This window comes from Aulonocara sp. 'chitande type north' Nkhata Bay, linkage group LG11 (assembly GCF_057382095.1).
Source record: "Aulonocara sp. 'chitande type north' Nkhata Bay isolate Kocher_YH1m ecotype deep benthic linkage group LG11, A_spYH_male_GT1.1, whole genome shotgun sequence".
NCBI lineage: Eukaryota > Metazoa > Chordata > Actinopteri > Cichliformes > Cichlidae > Aulonocara > Aulonocara sp. 'chitande type north' Nkhata Bay.
The window spans coordinates 19,781,134-19,805,115 of NC_141354.1; the positions used below are offsets into that span (position 1 = coordinate 19,781,134).

Sequence of the window (23,982 nt, forward strand, 5' to 3'; positions counted from 1 at the left end):
CAAAAACTTAATCAGTTTGTAATCATGGAGTTGCCTAAAGGTAGAAACTAAAGGAATGTGGGGAAGCCCAAACAAAATATCACCCAATGTCCTCTTCACAGCCTGGTACAATTAAGTTGTCTGGTCTTTTTAGCTAGTTTCTCTCTTCAGAACAACCTTATGGGGTGCTTAATCTTAGGACATACTAGCACAGGCAGCTATAGCCCAGAGCTTTCTGCTAGGCTTCTCATCCTCTAATTTAGGTTACTGAACTCAACCTCTAAAAAGTCTTTGTGATATTGCTGCCTTTTGGAGCATTTTAATGGAATTCTCTTACAAATAATGTAGAGTGTTGTCTGGAACATCCTGTCCAAGAGGTTTGTGCTCCAGTGTTGTATGTTATTAGTCTGTTGCACCTACAGTGGGGCAAAAAAGTATTTAGTCAGCCACCGATTGTGCAAGTTCCCCCACTTAAAATGATGACAGAGGTCAGTAATTTGCACCAGAGGTACACTTCAACTGTGAGAGACAGAATGTGAAAAAATAAAATCCATGAATTCACATGGTAGGATTTGTAAAGAATTTATTCGTAAATTAGGGTGGAAAATAAGTATTTGGTCACCTCAAACAAGGAAAATCTCTGGCTCTCACAGACCTGTAACGTCTTCTGTAAGAAGCTTTTCTGTCACCCACTCGTTACCTGTATGAATGGCACCTGTTTGAACTCATCATCTGTATAAAAGACACCTGTCCACAGCCTCAAACAGTCAGACTCCAAACTCCGCCATGGCCAAGACCAAAGAGCTTTCGAAGGACACCAGGAAAAGTATTGTAGACCTGCACCAGACTGGGAAGAGTGAATCTACAATAGGCAAGCAGCTTGGTGTGAAAAAATCAACTGTGGGAGCAATCATCAGAAAATGGAAGACATACAAGACCACTGATAATCTCCCTCGATCTGGGGCTCCACGCAAGATCTCATCCCGTGGGGTCAAAATGATCATGAGAACGGTGAGCAAAGATCCCAGAACCACACGGGGGGACCTGGTGAATGACCTGCAGAGAGCTGGGACCAAAGTAACAAAGGTCACCATCAGTAACACACTACAACGGCAGGGAATCAAATCCAGCAGTGCCAGACGTGTTCCGCTGCTGAAGCCAGTGCATGTCCAGGCCCGTCTGAAGTTTGCCAGAGAGCACATGGATGATACAGCAGAGGATTGGGAGAATGTCATGTGGTCAGATGAAACCAAAGTAGAACTTTTTGGTATAAACTCCACTCGTCATGTTTGGAGGAAGAAGAATACTGAGTTGCATCCCAAGAACACCATACCTACTGTGAAGCATGGGGGTGGAAACATCATGCTATGGGGCTGTTTTTCTGCCAAGGAGACAGGACGACTGATCCGTGTTAAGGACAGAATGAATGGGGCCATGTATCGTGAGATTTTGAGCCAAAACCTCCTTCCATCAGTGAGAACTTTGAAGATGAAACGAGGCTGGGTTTTCCAACATGACAATGATCCAAAACACACCGCCCGGGCAACAAAGGAGTGGCTCCGTAAGAAGCATTTGAAAGTCCTGGAGTGGCCTAGCCAGTCTCCAGACCTCAACCCCATAGAAAATCTGTGGCGGGAGTTGAAAGTCCGTGTTGCTCGGCGACAGCCCCAAAACATCACTGCTCTCGAGAAGATCTGCATGGAGGAATGGGCCAAAATACCAGCTACTGTGTGTGCAAACCTGGTAAAGACCTATAGTAAACGTTTGACCTCTGTTATTGCCAACAAAGGTTATGTTACAAAGTATTGAGTTGTATTTTTGTTATTGACCAAATACTTATTTTCCACCCTGATTTACGAATAAATTCTTTACAAATCCTACCATGTGGATTCATGGATTTTTTTTCACATTCTGTCTCTCACAGTTGAAGTGTACCTCTGGTGCAAATTACTGACCTCTGTCATCATTTTAAGTGGGGGAACTTGCACAATCGGTGGCTGACTAAATACTTTTTTGCCCCACTGTATAAGGTTTATGAAAATCAAGCTTACAAGGTTGAAGCCAAGATAGTGGGTTTAAAATTTAGAGTATGGAAATCACTGGGTATCATCAAGGCGGTTGTGTCACTTCAAGTTTATCGTTCATACAATGAACTCACGCATGATTCCCCCTCAACACCACCAAATGCAAAATAGTTCAGGGTTAAAAGTGTATAGTAAATTCAACTATTCAGACGGTACCATGAAAGCCACAAGTGACTTTATTTCTTTCTCTTTTTTTTTACCCATTTCAACTGCTTCCTTCTGTAAGGCGAAGAGTTTGAAAAATCTGGCGTTCACTTTAACAAAACAGTTCCTGGCAAAAGCAACTTAAGGTATGAGTTAACGTTCAAGTTTTGAGTCAGCAAAAGACTTCTGATTATGAAACATTTCTGTTTCTGGAGGCAGAATGATCCGTGTTTCTGAATACTGAATGATGCATCTGAGGTAGTACACTTTCCTAAAACAGATGCATGACATTTGAAACAAAAATCTCTTCTCTTATACATCTTTTTTTTCCCTCTTGTAGCTTCCTCCGGTCTTGTAGGTGTGCTCCTTGATCCATGTCCCAACTTCATCTTTTTTTCTGCTTGCTTCTTCCTTTTTAATCTTTTTGCGAGGGATTGTTCTCAGAGTTCTCTGGCAACAATACCAGATAGACCTCCAGTGAACCATCAGTGTGCACAAAGGAGACTGCAGCTTGAGTCATTCAACAGAGAAGCCTTAATCTAAGCTAAATATAATGCTGTGGATTGCTGGCCATTGTTGATTCTGATTCTCAGTAATCCTCCTGGTATCTGCTGCTCTTACTGGATTTCTGGCGAAGTCAGGAACCTTCGATTCCAGCTGTGTTATAAAATGCCGATTTTGTGATGCTATGAAAGCAAGGTCCATTACTATGAGACAGAAATCCAAACTAGGACACTTGTTTTTTTATTTCCTTTAAACATCAGTAGGACACTGGAGTGAGTATGAAAGCATTAAGTTTTGAATTAAAGTCAGAAGCAAGACAATACAGATCAAGTTGACCTTATTTAATAAAGTTTCACTCATTAGAAGTATTCCAGTTTATGGATTTAAATCAAATGTTCATTGATATTAGAGGTTTAAATATGTTGAGTCCAAGTCATCTAATTTTTTGATCTCATAAACACAAAAAATGTTATTTAGATTAAATAAGCAACAGTGCAAGCAGCTTATTTGATTATTTCTGCTTTTACTAAGTGCTGTTTGTTTAGTTTATCATTTCTCTTCTTTTCACTTTCTTTTTTCTCTGTTTAAGAACTCCAAGCTTACTAAGTGCATAGGAGAATTTTTAAATAAAAAGGCTGTAATGCTGAAGGTTGTCAGAAGCTGAACTAAATGGATTCAAACTGAACGCAAGTGGATTTTGATAGTACGGCCTTGTCAAGGTCAAACCAAGATTGGTTTTCTGCAGTGCAACCCTGAGAGTGCTGCGAGTGCCCATCAAGCCCTGTTACTAAAGGTTAATCCTGCAAATTGTGTTGGGTTTAAGTTGCATTAAACCTACAGAGAAGCAGTGGGCTGTGTCTTGATCCAGGGCCAGTGGCCTTTGATCCCACTGAACACTCTGTACGATATCCATTTGGCTAGTTTTGCATTAGATTATTTCTTTGGTAACAAGTGTATTAAAAGAAGGAAAACACAACTTAATCTGGATAAAGTGCTACAGTGAAGCACACTGCACAAGGCAACAGAGTGGGATCACAAAACACCACAGACTCCAGGAGATGAAATGTAATGAGAGGGGCAGAGACCTGCAGACTCCAAAATCCCTGATCAAAACAAATGTTACGTGCATTCAGTGTTTTTATTTTCTCATCTGCTTCTACCTCGTAGTCAAAACGAGGTCAGCCCAGATTTCCATTTTGGCTCCAAAGCTGGTTTTCCAGCAATTTCTTCAGAGGCAGACCAAATATATTTAGCACCCTGAACAAGATATTTTTAGCCAAGAAGGAAAAAAAAGCCAACAACTGAGGGATTTACCATTCAGTTTTTTTGTTTTTTTCCCATTTCTCTTCAACTTTTATGCACCAGACCTTCACATAATAATTGCATCTCACAGAGCGAGCAAACACGGTATACATCAACAACCTTTGGAAATTATTGCACATTTTTATCAGCGCTGAAACCAAACTTTTGTTTTTTTTTTTCAGTGCTATTAAGTAGTTCAGGATTCAGCATCTAGCTCAAGGGCACTGGCAGAACACTCAGGCTCCTGTGACCTTTCAGATTACCAGAAGGTCTCTTTAAAGTCCAGGCCACCCTCCTGCTCTACTTCCCCAGAATCTGTCATCTGAGGACAAGGAAGAGAAATTCTCTGCTGCTGTTGATCAGGGAGATGAATGGAAAGTCTGTGGTAAACCACAGAGGGCTGATTATGATTTAGGTCATAATTAGAATCAACAGAGAGCAAATTTTGTCAAACAGGAATTTGGGATCCAACTTTCTCTATAAGATCAGAGTCCCTGAGTGACATATAAAGGTGAGACCAGCAGTCACCTTCCATATAGAAAGCCACAACATCTCAAGTTGTTTTCATAGCAACAAAACTTCCAAATATTCTGCATCATATTTTGCTGATCAGTATAGAGCAGAGGTATATCTCACAGGTTTCCTCTTCAGTGGACAAAGTGTAATGGCCATATTGATTAAATGGCCCCGGGAACTAAATATCCCCAGAACCTTATTCACAAACCAATTCAGGAACCAACACGAGAGCATTAGCTCAACTGAAAACACTGATTGGTTGGCAAATTGGATCAATAATGGATTAAATGAACTCCCTTTCATACTATAATGACACTAACTTCTCATTATGCCACCTTTGCTTGTTCACAGCGAATGGAACAAATGGCACTGAGGCTCCAGTGTGTTTTCAGATAACATGCTGATGTACCCGAATCAGAGGTGTGACGTGAAACAGAACAGAGTCGTGGTGTCTGGTGTAGAGTGCACCATAATACTGGATCTCCCTTTCCCACAGACATTGATTCAGTCTCTGGGACTTGACTCTGGTGCCGGCTTAAAGGTGCAACAACAATATCTGCCTATTCCATTCCTTTACCTTTCACACAAAACACATACAGAATATAAGCACAACAGTCCTGCACTGAACACACTGTATGAAACTGGTCATTGTCAGCATGAATATTACCTTACACCTGCCATTAAACCTAATTCAGTGCTAGAAAGTTTTGGTATCAACTGCAAAGAAGTATCAAAATAGTCTTGTATCCAAAGCTACCATTAAATACCTGATGGTGTGATTTTAGGATGGATCCCAAATTAGAGTTTTGCCAGTTTTAATCTATTTGATGGAGGCAAAGTTACTTTTACTTCAAAAGCAATTAGAAAATTGTTTTTGTAGAGAAACAGGCATTAAGTTACAAAAAAAATCTATAAATAAAAGGTTAGTTTTGGTATTTGTAACAGCAGTGGCATTGATTTTTTTTCCTAGCCGCCTGCATGTAGATGAGTCTGTAGACATGTCATTGCAGTTTGGAGCTTCTGTTTCATATGTTACTGACAGTGAGAGCTCCAGAGCCCCAGAAAGTCCATTCTAATAGTTCCAGTCATTGATATACCTTTTTTCTGATGGTCACTTGCACTTTTCTATTTCCTGTGGCAAATAATTTTTTAGAAGATTATAGTTTGATTCTTGATCCAGTTGGCCAATCAGAATCAGAACCTAAAATATGACATTTCTGCCCACAGCACAATAGATAGAGGGTTACTAATGCATTTAAACTTAGGTTAACCAGCTCTTGGATATACTGAGATGTCTGGTTTTCATAACTGAAAATGTTTTCATTTTTTGGAAAGTAAAAAAGATAGAAACTTCACTTCTATCTGATTGACTGATTGCAGTTTTGCATTCAAAACTATAACTTAAAACTTTAATTCTAGAAAGAAATGTGGTTGCTGTTTGAACAAGCTGATGTGAAGCAATAAAAAATGACTGCTGACATGAAAGAAAAGCACATTCTAGGATTCTTTTAAATCTACAAGTGAACTTAAGAGGTCTGCTTATAAAATAGTTATGTATTTTGAAGATTGAATCATCTGTTTTATTAAATATTGAATGGTGAATTTAACGGGGCAAAAGTGTTTCAAATGAATTCTTGCAGACATGTTTGACATTTTATTGACCTCTCACATAGTGATACAACATCTTCTCACTATTCAGTCAAATGAAGACAAGTAGAAAGACAAATTGCAGTATATTACAGCATCAAAAGCTTAGAATGTTTCTCTAATGACCATCTCAAGTATTTAGGTTTTAAACAGGTTTAATGCTAACCTTATCAAAACAAAAATATACCAAAGGCTTTTTGGGTTCCTTTCTAACATTCATGGACTACTACTCAAATAAACAACCTATAGTATTAACACTTTGAGGAGGAGATGGACAACACTCCTAATCACATCCCTAGTTACATACAAATGTGAATTTTTTTTTTTTTTTTTTTTTTACAATGTAGCTACTAATTTTCTCAAAAGTACTAGACAATGTTATACTATTTTGGTACTCTTTGATGAAAAATGGTTTTTCAAGTAGTAACTTACATTTTAATTTTATATCCATCTTGTCCTGTGCCTTTTAGATATCATCTGTCAGTCAAGCAGTATGGATGGGAATGATGTCTCCTCCTCAATGAACTTTCAGAGAGTATCATAAAATCATCAATCAAATCAATTGTTCTTACTGGAATGTTTCTCAGAGGAAAAAACAGAATAAGTAAATGTTTAAAACTACATAGAAGAAAATATTTGATTCCAAAATTACAAGACATCTCTGAGTAAGGAGCAATAAAATAATTAAATAATTTATAATACTCAAATTAAAAACAGTTAGCCAATTGATATTATTTGTCATATTTTGTACCTTAGCTCTTAACTTAATTAAGATTTTTACATCATTGTTATTTTAGTATTTGCATTCTGAAGAGCAGATTAGACATTACTGTCCTGAAACATGCTGAGGATCTCACCCAGACCACAGCCTGTCCAACACAAACACAGCTAAACTAACAAGAAGTCTCCATTGAGCTGTTTGAAGCAGCCTCCATCCCGCACAGCCATAATCAACACTCCACTCCACGACTCGAAAATCACTCCACTCGTTAAGCTACCTCTTCACAGAAACACACACACACACACACACTTCAGTCTTCCTCAGGGTGGGCCCTGATCACCTCCCTGCCCTTCGGACTGACTCCCCCCACATCTCCCCAACCCGATCTTCTTCCCTCTTCTCTATGTGCTCATTACCTTAATTGATGTTTAACCCATAGATCAGCAGCTGATGATGGCCCAATTAAGAGCTTGCTGGAGGACAGGGATTAGTCCTGTGTAAGTAAGGGAGTTTGTTGGCCTGCAGTTACAGCTTTTGTGTACCCTGATTTTTCACTTTGGCCTTAAGGGTCAAATCAGAGAGACCATGTTGGCAAGTACTTACAGGCTACATGAGGAAACAATTACAGTATGTACATTAGGGAATTTTCACCAGTCACGACAGCAAAGCTGGTAATATTTTCAGCTCGTGAGTCTGTGTACATTTGTCTTCAGTGCCAAATGTGGCCCTGAAGGGGACCTGGTTCTGGTTTGAGTACTTTGGCAGGTGTTTGTATGTCTGTACAGAAATTTTGTCAACATGAGTGAATGACTCCAGAAGTTGGGTGGCCAAGGGGACCCACAACTGTCTGTTTGTCCGCATGTTGACAACATAAGAGCTTCAGTACCATCCAAGATTAATTTAAAAAACAAACAAAAAACACTCATGTGTTCGAACCATATGCATCATATACCGGTGGAGTCCAGTGCTGCCCAAAGTGACTAGTTTCATTATCAGTGAAAACACTTTTCTCTGTTGCCCCAATTTTATTTTTTTATATATATATATATATATATATATATATATATATGCGATATATCGAGTTTTTTAAAAATATCGATATATTTTCATACGAGATATAAGATGTGACAATATCGTTTATATCGATATAGTCTATGTTACGTTATAATTATACTTGTGGAGTCGCAGGTTTGCCTCTCTTTCGTCCACTTTTGTCTCTACGCAACGTTACTCGGCCTCGCCTCTCCTTCACTGAACACAACTCCGCCTCCCCCATAACTTCACCTGCAGGCAATGACAAGATGAAAGCGGAAAATCTCCGTTAGCGAGTTACCGTGCGTGGGGCTGGACGGCGTCAACGTGTTAGCGAGCTAACCGCGCTAACAACATGCAGCCAGGAGGTGCTGCACGGCCTAAAATCCTTTCATTTTCTCAAAAATCGACAGTGCGCCTTATGTATGAATTCTGGTTGTGCTTACTGACCGCGAACCGATTTTATGTGGTACACAGCGCTCAGCAATCTGTCAAAAAATGTTTTAATATGACTTTGCTATTCTACGGAGCTGCACCGCTTGATGGATTGTCGGAGGATTACGGCTACCGAGGAGGAGCCTCGCGGAGTGATACGTACTGTGTGTGTATAAGGACCACAAATGGCACCTGTTCAGAGACGTGGTGCAGCTGTGAAATCTGTCTCTTTGTTATTATGCTCAGCGTCTATTAGTTTACATTTTGACTGCACAATTGTGAGCTTTTTGTTATGCACAAAAACAACATTGTTTTCTTTTATTTATGGACCATGATTATTTAATAAATGCTGATAATTTATTTTTGAGTAATTTCTTCATGTACATCTACGCTGTATATAAATAAAAGTGCCCGTGTGACATCTGGGACACAGTGTGACTAAGAACTCTCTTTTTGTTCTTAACTTATGGCTTTAAAAAAAAAAATCGAGATATATATCTTATATCGCCATCCAGCTAAAAAATATCGAGATATGAATTTTGGGTCATATCGCCCAGCCCTAATATATATATATATATATATATATATAAATAAATAAACGTCCAACACAGACTCCACCAACCATATCTTTTTCAATTTCAGAAGCCTACATCAATTTAATTTACAGGTTGATGATTTTAATTTGGTGGTCAACCAAAACACGCCATTGCTGCAGCAGCTCTTTTCACCTTCTGGCTTCTTTAAATCGCTCGTGCATAAAAGCCCAGTCTGTTCTGAGCGACATAAAAAAAAAAAAACATTGTTTGCATATTTTTATGAACATAGCATAGTGAGGTTTAGTTACACAAAACTGGTAACTAAACCTCACCATTCATGTGCACACATTCAAGCCAGAGCCATAAACAAGTCACAACATTACAGGATGGCGTTAATATTTCCTGGATTATATGTGTTATATTGTCATGGATTACTCACAAACAAGCCATCTGAGGACAGGTCAGAGACATGAAAATACAGTAACCCAGACACTGATTTCCATATCAGATGTAAAGTTTCTGACAGTCTGCCTGTTTTGCAGTTATTTCTGTTTTGTTTTGGTTTTTTTAAACATAGCTTTATGGACATGCGAGCAAGGCAAAGGTTAACTACATACATATTATCTTTTGTGACTTTGCAGACCTTTTGCATGCACAAAAAATTATGTAAAATGTTAAATGGTACATTAAAGATCGTAAAAATTGATATGGCTAAACAAGATATTTCAGGTCTTAAACAGTTTTAGTTCCTGCCAATAAAATAACTCAAGTTTAGAAATATCTCTTTTCCCTGATGTATTCAGAGGTTTATTTTTCACTGCTTTAACATCGCATAAAATAGAAATTACAAAAATCTAAACAATCTGTGACGATGTTTGAAACCAAATAATAAATGCATGCTTTTATGGGGTGGTATAGTACTTTTAACAAGGTGAGACAGATGGTGTTCTCACTTCACTGAGATCCTGGAACACTGATATTCAATGCCACGTGTAAACCATGAGGAAATATCCTAAATCCCACGTAAATGTTTCAAAGAGTTTAAGAAATACAAAGGTGGATCCTGTTTTGTTTTTTGTTTTGTTTTTTGTAAAAAAAAAAAAAAAAAAAAAAAAAAAAAAAAAGGACCAAAAGATAATCATATGCTGGACGAATAATCAGATTTCTTCTCTTCTTTTTTTCGTCCAAGTGTTCCCAGCTGGTATGAAAACAAAAGCTGGTAAATTACAGCAGAGCTCAGAGCCGAGCACGGTCATGCTTTGCCAAAAAAAGCATTTCAGATCTCCCTGATATCTTTATCGCCAGTAGTTCTTGTCAGGAGACGTAACACTTCTTGGAAAGTTTGTTTAAATTCCAATTTTGGCATAACCAAACCCACGATCGCAGATACTTACCGTTTGTCCTGATATCTGATTTTATTTAATCATTTTAAGAAATACAGCAATGTTCAATTGATAGTTTTCTGTAATTCAAATTCTTTGTCAGTTGCACATAAAGGCTGTTTTCCAAACCACGACAATAGCAATTTGACAAAAAAAAACAACAACAAACAAAAAGCCTTATCTCAGGGTCCGCATGTTTTTTTCCAGTGCTTTCAGCCACATCCCGTGGTCTTCCATTAGTAGACAGGAAATGTTCCGCTTTAATAAAAGCTATTTTGGTATTCCATTCGTGAAGTTAAAATCAATTTTAAATATTTCACAGCATTACTACAGAGAGATATACACACAGATTTGAAATTTTGCAGTAGATTTAATTTCGATTTACTACCACTAAATTGTATTTCAAGTATCGATGCCCCCAGATTGCCAAAGAAAATGTTGGCTTGATTGGTTAAATGGATTTTTGCAATACTTAGCGCAAGTAACAGCAAACTGTATCCGTGTCATGTAACATTGTTCGATAAGTCCTATTTATTTTGTTTTGCTTGTAATCCGAGCATGTATAACTAAAAATAAATCAAATCTAAAAATCTAACACACTGAACTCTTCCACTCGAGGTCAGGGGAAAGACAACAAACAGTAGGCGCGATGAGCCGCGGCAAATCTCGCCTGGGCTGGTTCCTCCACTACACGTGGGGCTTCTCTGGCTGCAAGCACAGAAGGGAGGCCATTTTAAAAATCACAGCAGGGGGAGAGTGGATTGTGAGGTGAAGCTTGCTGCTGCTACTTCCCACATTAAAAGGCTGATGGTCTCCTCTTGGTACAAAAACACCTTTGGCTTTAAGTTCCATTAACAGAGCGGGAGTGAGGACATTTTTTTTCCTCTTTCAATGTGCCAGGCTAAAGCATTGCCCTGCAATGATTGAATCATGGCCATAATAGCAGAAGGCAGAGGCCTGCTGTGCGGCTGAGTTCTTCCTGTTCTCCTTGCTCAGCGTGGGAACAGCCATGGATAGAATCTGCCCTGGAATCAGCACACAAAAGAGGCCATGAAAGCAACAGGACCAGAGCAGGTAGTAATTGCTCCTTTCTGCTGAAATGCTCCGTCAGTTTGAAAAGGAGCATGGCTTGTGGTGCAAGGCTTTCAGTTTGACAACGGTGAAGGGGTGACGCTTATCTAACCCAACCTACAAGAAAGGCTTTTGCGCCATCGTGGGATGAGAGCGTGGGTCAGCTGAGGGTGAAAACACAGGGAAAACACATACCCAACACAGATGCTTTACTACTATTATACAAGGCCAAGTCTGAGTTGAAAGGGTAAACAGGCAAATCAATGAGATGGCAGGTGACTTGCCCTGCACAACATGGTAGCTACAGTAGCACAGCTTGCCTCTATTCAGCAACTTTCTTATTTCTTTTCTCTTCAGTTTCCTTGGTGCTGAAATATAAAACAGGGTTTTTAAGTTCCACGGCATGCTGATGTAATTTTCTGCTCTCACTAGCTAATGTGGCCTTGGCTTCAGCAGTGATTAAAGCCCATCAATACCCAGCCCAGCCAACAAACAAATTGATTAATGAAAATTAGACCTCAGACTTTTCCACTATGAAAGTCAGGAAGGTCTTGACTAATGGAGGGCTCTGGAAAATCTGTCAGGGAACAAATGCACTGCTGCTCACTTGTTCCTTAGTTTAATTCAAATCTCTGGTACAGTGTCTAAGCTTTCATTATCCCAACGTAGGTAAGAAGTGTTAGAATTTGGTCGTATTTTATCAAAGCTGCTGCTTCAATTAATGATCAGGTTTAACTAGCACATTAACTAGCAGGCATACTGCCAGAGCCCAATTATCTAAATACCCACATAAATTTAAGAAAACACACTTGCAACATTAGTACCTCGTGCATTTTTTAGTCATATCACATTACAATTCTTGGTAAATAGAAGGTTTTTTTTCTAAGCACTTTAATGACATTTCATGCCTCCTCCTGCAGTTTAAGACCAACATGCCTCCTTAAAGTGCTCGGAAAGATTACAAAAAGTTATTACTTCAAATCTCCACATGGCATGGTAAATGGGGGCAAGGTAAACAAACATTATCCAACTTGCTGGTTAGTACTGATTTCAAATTAGTCAACCTTCTGAGTCCTTCTGGATAAATGGCAGAGAGTGGTGAAAAGGAAACCAGAGCACTGATGAATGATTAAATACAGAACTCATTCCTTTTAAGAGGCATTTTATTCTTTCTTCATAAAACTGTGATGGCATCGTTAGATAACATCTCTTGATTTCATTATACTGTGAATTATTCCACTAGTCACACCCCTTTGATGTTAACGAACTGAATGTTAAATAACTTCTAGATTGAGTTGACTGGCCAGTTGATCAGGGGAAAAAAAAAATTTAACTCCGCAGAAAGAGGTGAGGTTCAATCGGTTAGGCATTCTTATTGTTTCAACAGGCTGGTCCTAGAGGTAATTACACAGGAATTACATATGACAGGCAGGTCTGTCAACAACCTTTGACGTTGCTTATCATTTTGAAAAAAATAATCCGCCTAGCGTGAGTCATTTATTAAAAAGGTTGCTGCTGGCTATTTCAACACATAATCCTTACGTGCGCACTAGTGTCTTTAGCAGGTGGCTTGCTTCATTTATGCATTTGCTAGAATTAAACTTTAGAGGCCTTTTCTATGTCCAAGAGATAAGAAAGAATATAACACGTAACATCAGTACCACAGTGGTTCAATGCAAAACATAAATTTATATATTAAAATAACATTGAATGTTTTTTTTTAAGATTTTTGCCACTTTATTTTACTTTTTGAGTGTTCTGCTTCCTTGATAATTAAAATAAGTAAATATTCAATAATTAAAAGACCAGTTGCTGAAGATGGTCCCCTGTAGAAGATGTGAACTGCTGCTTTTGAGCCTCATGTAAGATTCACCAATGGAGAGCTGTTGAGAGCTGGAGCTGGTCAATGTTGAGCACTGCAGAGCAAAGCGCTGTGTGGAAGTCCACAAACATGCCAGCTATCACCAGTTGTTGGATTGACAGCGGCAGGTTGGAGAGTTTTAACACGTCGTCCAACCCCAGCCCTAACATGAACTAATTAGCTGACTAAATTCAAATGAAATTAATGAATAACTCAGTCGGTTCAGTCATTTATCATCAAAACATTTTCTTCTCACAGCTTCTCCAAAGGGAGGATTTGCAGCTTCTCATATTGAAAATTAAATTAACATTTTAAATTAATTTATTATTTGGCCAATTCACAATTTTCAAACACTTAACTAAACTTTTTTTTTTAGTTAAGTATGAAAAAACAATCAGCAGCCTCAGCATTAATGCAATTGCATGCGTTGATACATATAAGGACACGTCCTACGAAGCCATCAAACTGAATGTTTAAATGCTGTACACACAAGAAACCACAGGGCTGTGTATTTAAACACGTTCAGCTATGTCACTGTGCTTCTGACAGACACCGACAATCTCTGCAATGTCTGGAAAATGCGCCGGCTGACTGCCTGTGTTTGCAGTTCAGCAGGAAGCTGCACCAGGAGAGAATGATTGTACTTCCTCAAATTTGCAGAAGCAAAGAGAAGGAGGGGGCACACTCCCCCCACTGTGTTTTGACTGTGTCCAACAGAGCACACGATGGGAGCACATGGTAGAGCTCTGGCATGGAAAACCTCAACCAAACCTGGTTTTGTTCGTTTTGTTTTTCCCCATGTTCTCAATCTCAACTCTTAATTTGGATTCAGCAAAATTTATTTCAAGATAATTCATTTCAACGATAAAAGTCATCTCTGTAAGTTCTATCCTAGCTTGGATGGTGTTTTGACTGGGAATGAGAGCTATGTACAGATTTGCCGGCAGTCACAGTTCTCAGGGACACAAAAGCCCATTATGACAGTTGAGCCTATACTGTAAGTTATCTGAAGCATAAGCCTCTTTTCATTGAACAAGTCCGGTTACAAAATAAATTTTGCTCAATTCATGGGTTGTATTCCTATATGGCCACACAAGCATAGGGGAGAGTACTTTGAGACTCTATTGCACACCTAAGAGCAACTATTTTGCCTCCTTTTAAAGGTGCACCAGAGTGCAGCAGTGGAATAAACTTCTGAAGGAGATGGCAATGTTTTATATAGGACCTCTGATAATGTCAGAATCAGGATTACAGCCAGCAGGGTCACACCTCACAATCTCGCATGGAAGTAAAAGGATAAGAGAGATAAGGTGATGCATTAGTAAGGGGGATAATCGCTGCCTGGACATTTTGATAATGTCAGAAACACAAAAAGCATTTCTTTCAATCAGTCCAACTTCAGATTTTACTCACATATCTTTTTAAAAAGATATGGCTGATGTAAACGTTAGTGTTTTTAGTACAAAACCTAAGCTAGAGATTGGGGGAGAACAGCATACAATACAGGTGTTAAGCTTGGGATGCTGCAGTTACACCCAAACCTGTGACCACCTTTACGTCTTAGACTTAAACTATACTAGAGAATTAAACTGGGATACTGGCAGCTTCAAAACAGCGGCAAACTTTCAGGCAGCTATCACATTTAAGATGTTAGACCAAAGGAAAGCTGAGGGAGACCAGGAGAAGATCTGATGTTGGCAGGTCCAGTTTTCTGGATGACGTTCTGACTCTGTTTTGAAGACTGATTTCACTTGAGGGGTGGCTGTAGCTCAGGTGGCAGAGCAGGTCAGCCACTAATCAGAAAGTCGGTGGTTCGATCCCAGGCTGCCTCCTGGCTGCATGCCAAATATCCTTGGGCAAGATACTAACCCCATGTTTGCCTACTGGTGGTGGTCAGAGGGCCCGGTGGCGCCAGTGTCCGGCAGCCTCGCCTCTGTCAGTGCGCCCCAGGGCAGCTGTGGCTACAATGTGTGAATGGGTGTGTGAATGGGTGAATGACTGAATGTAGTGTGAAGCGCTTTGGGGTCCTTAGGGACTAGAAAAGCGCTATACAAATGCAGGCCATTTACCATTTGTAATTTGTTACTTCTTAGAACTTAACTTTCATGTCTTGATGCACGACATGTTCATATTAAGATTAAAAAAGCAAGATAAAATCTATTTTCGGTCTTAAGTAGTAAATAAGCAAATTCTTCTGTGAATTTTTATATTTTTATTTTATATTTTTTTAGCTTTCTGATTTGATGTTACTTGAAATGAGGAATTTAGTTGCAATTCGTGATACTTTTATATATTCATCAGTGGTTTAATGCCCACAGTCAGTTCTGCCCTCCATCTCCATATTACCTGTCTTATCAGGACAAACACTCATCTGTGGTGTAAGCTTCTAAGGCGAACATGCCCTACTGACAAAGACTCACAGAGAACACCTAATCTGTTCTCCTCTGGCTGCTGCAACGCTCGCTAGCACCCTTACCTGGACTGGCTCCCTGGAGAGCCACTGACACCTTTTTGGCAATCTGGACTTTACCTGCAGGCATTGTTGAACCGCTCATCTGCCAGTGTTGCGGTGCATTCCTCTGCTGCACTAGATAATGATGTAATAGATAACTGTTCCTCCTGCCTCCTGACATGCCAGACTCGTCTCTAGGGACATATTCTCATTGTCTTGCTGCCCTCTAATCCCAATCACCTGCCTCTCTGAGATGCTGTGCGTGGGAAAAGAAGGCAGACGGGCCCCTTCTGATTTCAAGCAAAACTCAGAGCTGACTTGACAGCAGCTTTATTTGGGTTTATTGATGCCATCATTACGGGCTGCTTCCACGAGTAAAATGGTTTCCGGGTTTCAGGGGGAAATTAGAAGTTTGATGGCACTCTCTCCCGGGAGAGAAGCAATTACGCACGGCAATGAGAGCACAATTGTCGGAAATGGGCTCATGAAAGAGACATAAAATAATTCAACAGCCGCGATAGCTTAAAGGATATGAGGGAAAGCGTCCGATGTGGTTTTTGATAAAGAAACACAATTTCACCAATCACTACAGTTTTCCTAGAGCAAAAACTGCGCTCTTCTCTCTTCATCTGCCCACTTTCTCCGCAATGTAAACCTGTCATTTAACACGTAAACGAAATTGATGGCGCAATAAAAGTTGCCAATAAACTAAACATGCGTTCTTTTCATGGAATGAAATTGCTTTGAAGAAATGAAGAGAAATCACGTCAAAACCCGGCTGACACTTGTCGTAAATCGTTTCTGACAGCTCTTAATGGAGTGTTATTACTGTTGCGCACAACGCTCAAATCCACCAGCTGAGAGATGCTGTTTACTGAAGGTCTGTGGGACTGAAACGTGCGAGCACGCAGTGAGAAGTGAGCTCTGACTGTGGCACTGGCATTAACTTAGCAAACTACACGAAGAACTGTTTTCTTGATACAAACACTGACAGACACTTGGGAGGTTTTACACGAGCACCGTGCACATCCTCCTCAGAGTTACCACAACCACGGCTCTGTGGCAGTTTTTCAACTCCGACACAAACATGCAAACACCACAACAACAAACAACACGGCGACTGGACACGCAGTTGCCAGAACTGCCCAAACACAGGAAGAGGCAGGAAAAAAATGAGGCAAACGTGAAATGCGGACACAAGCTGGTAAAGAGTGACTTACCCGGGCAGTGTCCACATCTGTTGGATGAGACGGGAGATTCAAGCGTTACACTTCGTTGCATTCAACGCGTTCAGGCGGTTTGGACGAAGATGAACTCTCCGCCGAGCGCGGTGGACTACCAATTAAAACAATTCTTCCTACTTGATGTACAATGTAACTATTTAGTTATGGCAAATGGTGCCTAATCTATCCTGAGTGGCATTGCTTTAAGATTGACAGGTGCGCGACCAATGGGGGGCGGCTGTCCGCGATGCCTCGACCAATGAAATTGTCGGTGCGGAGTTACTGGAAGGTGAGCTGAGAAGTAGGAAGGGCTGATGGCGACATCATGTGTTAAGAGTTTATATCCCTCCGCTTGTCTTGTTTTGAGAGCAAAGACACTCTCACTGCTTGTTATTGTGGGCTACATTAACCGGAAAATTGGAGCTTATGCGACTTAAGCATATTTTGATTGTTTTTTAATTCTTGCTTTAGTTGCTTTGAATTCCCCCCTTTCCCAGATCTCCCACCATTTAGGAGATTTTCGTATAATTTTCGCGGGGAAACGAATAAAAACAAACGTTTTAAATTATCGAGTGCCATCTTTTTCTCTCGCACAATAGATGTTTAGGTTGTACATTTACCTAGAAAGGCCAAAATACTGCCTCTTTTCAATATCCAGTCCCTGGATAAATGTTAGGCTACGTCCTTTATTTGTTCTATTCGCATAGGCAGTCCTATTATACATGTTGCAATTAAATGAATAAAAATTAACTATTTGATTTCCGCGTGGAAAAGTTGTGTTTGTACTGGGTGTCCACCGAGTGGGGTTCAGTAACTTTCCGCCGCCCTACTTAACCGTTCTTGGCGGAGGAACACGATGTTTACAGTGGGGACATAGGGACGTTACCTTGACACATGTAGTCAGTTGGCGCTTGTGGCGGAGCAGCGGGAGAAACACCTGCATGAAGATTACTTTTGCACCCTCCCGATTAGACTTCTTTCTTTCTATGTTAAAACATTTTACTCTTTCCAATTTCAACGGCGTGTGTGCGTTAGACCACGTCACGTTACGTCAGCACGGCGCAAATGGCTTGGCTTCGAGAAGTCGGCTAATAAGGCTCGTGCATGAGATAGCGTTACGACTACAAAAGGTGACGTCACGGTCCTGTAAAGTTAGTTCAGCGGTTTGTCAGTAACTTTTCAATACCCGTGAAATTATAAAATGGAATAAAGTCCGACTTAGAGACGTAGAAAATAGACTTTAAAAAAAAAGACCCACTTTGATGAATTTTCTGTGTCATACAAACTAGTAAAAAATCTGCAAAATGCCTGCAAAGTAACTGACAGCTAAAATGTTCATTAAAATGTAGTCCGGGCGAAATATAAAGTACTTGGCAAGAAATAATACTTCTCTAAATGTTGGGATGAATGTAATTTGTTACTTTCCAGCATTTAATAAATCAGTGGAATGTCAGGTAAAATAATTTAAAATAGAATAACAAAAAAGAACTGAAGATGAACAAAACATATGATGTAGCATACCAGCATATACCATCTGCATGCCAAGAGTGTGTGAGTGTATTCCTGTACACGGGCCCACACCTGAATGTGATGTGTGGGCGTCATGCAGAGGGAATGTGCCACACAATCTGGACTACACTGTCACATTGCATGGTAATGCCACATATGACAACAGCAGCACACAGCAGGGAGTGGACAGCTGACTTCTCTCACACAGCAGCAAGATGGAAATGCTTCCCACAAGGGGAAGGAATTTGTGTTCAGGAATCTTCTAGTTTGCAGTGTTTTATCTCAGTGAAACTTGCTGATGTTGAGCAACAATATTTCACATAAAAACATACTGAGGGAAAGTAAGGCCGAATAGCTGGTAAAGCTTATTATACAACATCACAAATCTTAAGATGAAGATAAGATTTCCTTGTTACTGATAAAGTTGAATAAGGAAGAACCAAAGTGATGAATTAACAAACACTAGTAGCAGTATAGTGACAACAGCTCAGACACTAAGAGAGGGAGTGACAGAGAGAGAGATTACCCAGTGTTTTCTGCTTTACATAAGAGGCTTATACGGTGGGGTTTTTCAGAGGAGAATTGCAGTAGTCAGATGGACGTCCCGCTGTCCTCCTCTCTTACAGCTGGGTAGTCCAGCGGTCAGCTGCTCGCCCCCGGGGTCAGCGAAATGCCACGGGAAAAATGACAGCAAACAATCGCAGCCAGACTAGAGTCTGGAATAAAAACAGGAAACGCAGCTCATGTCAGGCAGTACAAGTGGCATAATCAAAGCTACTGATCCTGCTGACATATAAGTTACTGCATTATTTAGAAGTTTAACTTTGTCGTTGTTGGATTGCACAGATTCCATTGTAGCGGCATAAACTGCTTTTGTGGGGACTTTTTCTTCTCACAATAATAGAAGTAAGAGCTTTTCATTCAATCCAACTTGTACCTTTAGCTTGGCGCCCCCTGTTGAAGCAAAGATGCTACACGAGGCCCTGTTAACTGTAATTCATTCGATAATTCATTTGAGATCATATATAGAGCACTAAACAGATGAAGCACAAAGAGACCTGCATCACATACACATACACTGAGAAAAGCTGAACAAACTGGCTACTGAGCACTAGTCCGGTGTTAAATGTTATCTTCATGCAGTACCTGTCTGTGGCTGTTTTTTATCTATTTTTGGTCTGTGGTAGATTATATTTTGCAGGGAAGACAAATTGCTGTTGCAGCATGCACTGATATTTTAGACAGTAGTCGTACATGAAAAACAGTTTTCTCACTCTGGTGTTGGAAAAAACGTGGCTGATCTGCACACAGCTGTTATCTCAACCTCACCTTTAGGAGGAACTGAAGTGGGTTTCACTGATGTTCTGAGGTGTGAATGGAAGTAAATCCCTGCACCAGGTTTAACATGTGTTAGAAAGCTTGTATAAACAACTTCAAAGGAGAGAAAAGCTACAAAACTTAAATTAAATTAATTGCTACAACCTATAAGCAATAGTTCAGAGTTGCTTCAATGTATTTTTAATATAGGCATGTCGTTGTCTTGTACTGTACTTGTACTGTAGTAGGCTTCTTCTTTCAAGGTGGCCACCAATGACCGTAAGTAGGTTACTTATGGGAAGGTGGTAGGCTAGTCATTGTAATTTTTGTCATTATTATAAATGAAAGGGGTGGAAAATTGGTGTTGGTGCACTGGTGAGGCAAAACACTGAAGCATGTTTCACTGAGTCCCAGATCCCAAAGAGACAAACAGGAAAACATCAGAATCTCTTTAGTTGTAGAAATGCCTTTATTTTAATGTGAATCTGAAGATTGCAGTCAGTTGTGCCAGTGTCTCAACATTATATTTCATGTTGCCATGGTATTTTAATTGCTTGAGCTCGTGTTTGTGCAAACTGCAGTTGTGGGGGGGAAAGGGCTCAGTTGGGCTCAGTTGGGCTCAGTTGGTCTCATTTAGCAGAAAGTTCAGAGATATAAGCAGGAATTCAGTAACCCCTCTACTGTCCATCAGCTTGAATTCCCAACCCACAATGCTCCTGAAGACTGCTAATGTGTTTGGGAGGGCATGAGGTCACTATGGCTGGAGAACACTGCAGAAAATGACCGGTGTTATGCAATCAAAAGAAGACTCTTCTTTCATGAACCGATGAATACTGACAACTGCTCCATGTTTGTGCACTAGCTCCAAATTGTTAACCTCTCAGAGCACTGCATGTTTTGAAGACAGAATGATGAATTAGCTTAGTATTTTTGAAGCTACTGAGCTGGCATATTAAATCTTATAATCAGAGTGCTGAATAAAAAATTAGAATATCTTTTGTGTATAAAGTATTCACAAAAGACGGCATGGACAGCATTCTGTACTGGTGTGTAGAGGTGAGGCTCATTGCTAGTCAGACAACCCCTTTAGTCTGCACTCAAATTAGCTACTGGATGTTATTTTCAAAAGTTTATATCAAGATTTAAGACTTTCTGAGAAAAGTTGTCACTGAGCTTGCTGATCCCTTAACCTCTCCTCAGATTGTCTTAAAATGTGATTTTTTTGTACTTTCTTTAAAATTATGTGTAAAAAGTTTCACTTCAAGTGCAAATGGTTGTCTGTGTGTATGTGTTAGCCCTGCGACAGACTGGCGACCTGTCCAGGGTGTACCCTGGCCCCCGAGACGCTGAAAAGGATAAGCGCTAGAGAATGGATGGATGGAAGTTTCACTTCAAATAGTGCCATCATCAAATCAGACTCTGATCATCTCTGTTTTCTCTGTATTATTGTGGGGCAACTGCTGTTGTGATTTAATGCTATATAAATAAAATTGAGCTTGTTAATATGCAGCCTGGAGCCCAATAAGCACAAGACAAATTCATTTCTGAAAATTGACCAAGACCAAGAGGCAAAAGTGTCAAGAAGCAGTATTTAATTTTAAGGGAATAGTACTGTATTTTCCACATATTCATTTTGTTTTCTTTCTTTTTTTAAATGTACTTTAAGATATTTGTTGTGCAGTAAAAATCAAATAAGAGTTCCATAACAGATGTTTGCTTTGATTACACAAACATTATGTAGGAGTAGGTAATGGAGCCATTCATTTGTAAACAAATGGACTAAATAGCTTGAGGATATTATGTAATATTATACTACAGTATGTTTCTAACTAAGCAGGCAGCTCATTCTCTTTGTCTTGACAAGAACTTATTTAAAGATATGTTTGAAAGAAATGTGAAACATATAAAAGTGGAATCAGAGGTGACATGCGACAATATATTTGGATGCAAACTATAATGTGATATCTATAATCCATGTATTCCAGTATAACTTCCTAAATGTTAGCACCTCCTTAGCACTTATTCAATAAATTTGTTTTGAAGATAAAAGACATTTTCTGATGATTTGACCTTAATTGACCTTGAAGAAGCACTCAGAGGTCTAAAGGAATGATATTTAGAATCCACATATTTCATTCCCTATAGGCTTATATGTCGCCAATACAAACAATGGCAGTAAGAAACATAGTTCTATTTAAAACTTTAATAGTATAATTACCTTCAGCTCAATCTATTGGATGTAAGTAAAATTTGAAGGATTATTAACCTGATCCCCTCTACACCCCTGCAAAGTTTTATCAGAATTCATTCAAAACTATTGTGACTACAGACAGAAGGGCATGAATGCAAAATTTATTTATTTATTTTATTTAGGACAGTGCATGTTAATGAACATAAATGTAAAAAAAAATTACATGAATGTAAACATACCAGATTATAGCCAAGGGCTAATTTCCATCTGTTGTCCTTAAGCATAAAAAAAATAGACATAATAATTCATAAAAATCATCATTCATTCATAATAAAAACTCCATCACCAAACTTACACATTCTGTTCCCAAATAAAACATTAAAACTATACAAATCATAATCTCCTCAACAGAGGGAAATATTTGCATTCAGTAACACAGTCATGAGTTAGGGGACTGTAAAGTTGAGAGCCTGTGAACTGATGCATGGTTACTATAACAACCCACAGTCTGCCTATGAGGAAATCAAATAAACAATACCAGACATGTCAAGGTCTGATTGTACAGTTATCATTTTCCAAACTTAAAAATTTTATTATTTATACTTTTAATAATATTAATGATAATTGGAGGTCAGAGTCAGATGGTGACACCATATGAGGACCCTGATATGATACCATAACCTGGCACAGCTTGATCTTTAAGGCTCCATTCATTTTCACACATTTCCTCTCACAGTCCTGTCACGCTGTGAAACATCGCTGCACAGATGGACGACTTGTTTGCGTCTGTATAAGTCAAATTTAAGCCACTCTGCTGACCTTCTGCTTCTCTCACTCCCAGGTATAATTTATGAAAACACTCAGCAGTGTCAATGTAAATGGATACATTAATGGAAAAGGTTGAATGAATGAGTGTAGAAATTAATGAATGTGGATTCCCCCCCAGTACACAAGGCAACGATAACAGCAACAATAGTGAATGAGTCATGATGATTTAAAAAGCTTCGCCTAAGATCTCCCACAAACACGATTAAATCCCATATTTGTACAGGAAATAAAATCAGCTTTATACTGGATGATTTGATTTATAACTGACATTATATATGTCCCTTTAACTTTAACTAGAGCTCTCTAATACTATTTTTTAAGACGCATGACCTTTCCAAAGAAATCCAAGTATTAAAATCAACATTGTGCTAATCTGCTTCTTATTGCTGGACCTATTTGTTCCAGCTAAAGATGTAAATCTTTAGAAACATGGGAATGATATTGTTCCAGTCCTCTAAAGACTTTCCTAGCAAAGCTGGGCACTATTTCACCAAACTTTACTCAAACAGGAGGAAATGTTGCCTCAGTATTCAGTGGGAGATTAATCTTGTGTAGTCTATTGAACATTTGAGGGAGCCGGATGGTGAAAATAAATGTCATAGTATGGCATCCCAGTTCATCTAAATCAGTATAAAACATGCTATGTGCAGTACAGATGCACAGACCTTGATGTCCATGTATTTACCCAACACGAGACTTAAGCTGCGAGCCTGGATTCTGTGTTGACGCTTCATGGGTTATGACCTCACCATTTGGTCCTGAGAGTACCCAGCTGGTAGATTAGAGTTTTCATCTGCATGTTAGGAAGACATGCTATATGTTTTCCTCTTATGCCCTGAGCAAAGTATCTAAGCACTGTAGGTCCTTGCAATCGAATGACCTTTTAGCAGAATGACTGCAATAATTCATCCTCAGTGACTTAACATGTATTATTTACTGGTACTTCTATGCAGAGGGAAATGCAAGAGTAGAATAAAGTTGCATTTATGTGATGATTTCAAAACCATGAAAAATAGAAAGACACAGTTCTCATCTGTGATCCTTTGTTCCTCGTGAGACATATGCTTGTCTGGTCAGATGCAGCTAAAGCTGAATTATAGTTATATAATAGACATGAATATAATGTGTAGACTCTCAGCTTTCATTTGATGGTATCCACATTCAAATCAAATGAAAGGTTTAGGAGTTTTAGCTTCTTAACATGTGCCACCTTCTTTTTAAAAGGGAACAAGAGTAATTGAATTGACT

General features: G+C 39.3%; 1 protein-coding gene across 10 annotated transcripts in view; it reads right to left on the reverse strand.

Moving 5' to 3' along the window:
- Positions 1 to 17,097, reverse strand: part of mef2d (myocyte enhancer factor 2d) — a 105,108-nt gene extending 88,011 nt beyond the window's left edge. For all 10 annotated transcript variants that reach the window (XM_086310961.1, XM_086310968.1, XM_086310970.1 and 7 more), the window contains exon 1: positions 16,887 to 17,097. The gene's annotated coding sequence lies outside the window, so the exon portion shown is untranslated. The remainder of the gene's footprint in view (positions 1 to 16,886) is intronic.
- Between the last annotated feature and the right edge of the window lie 6,885 nt (positions 17,098 to 23,982).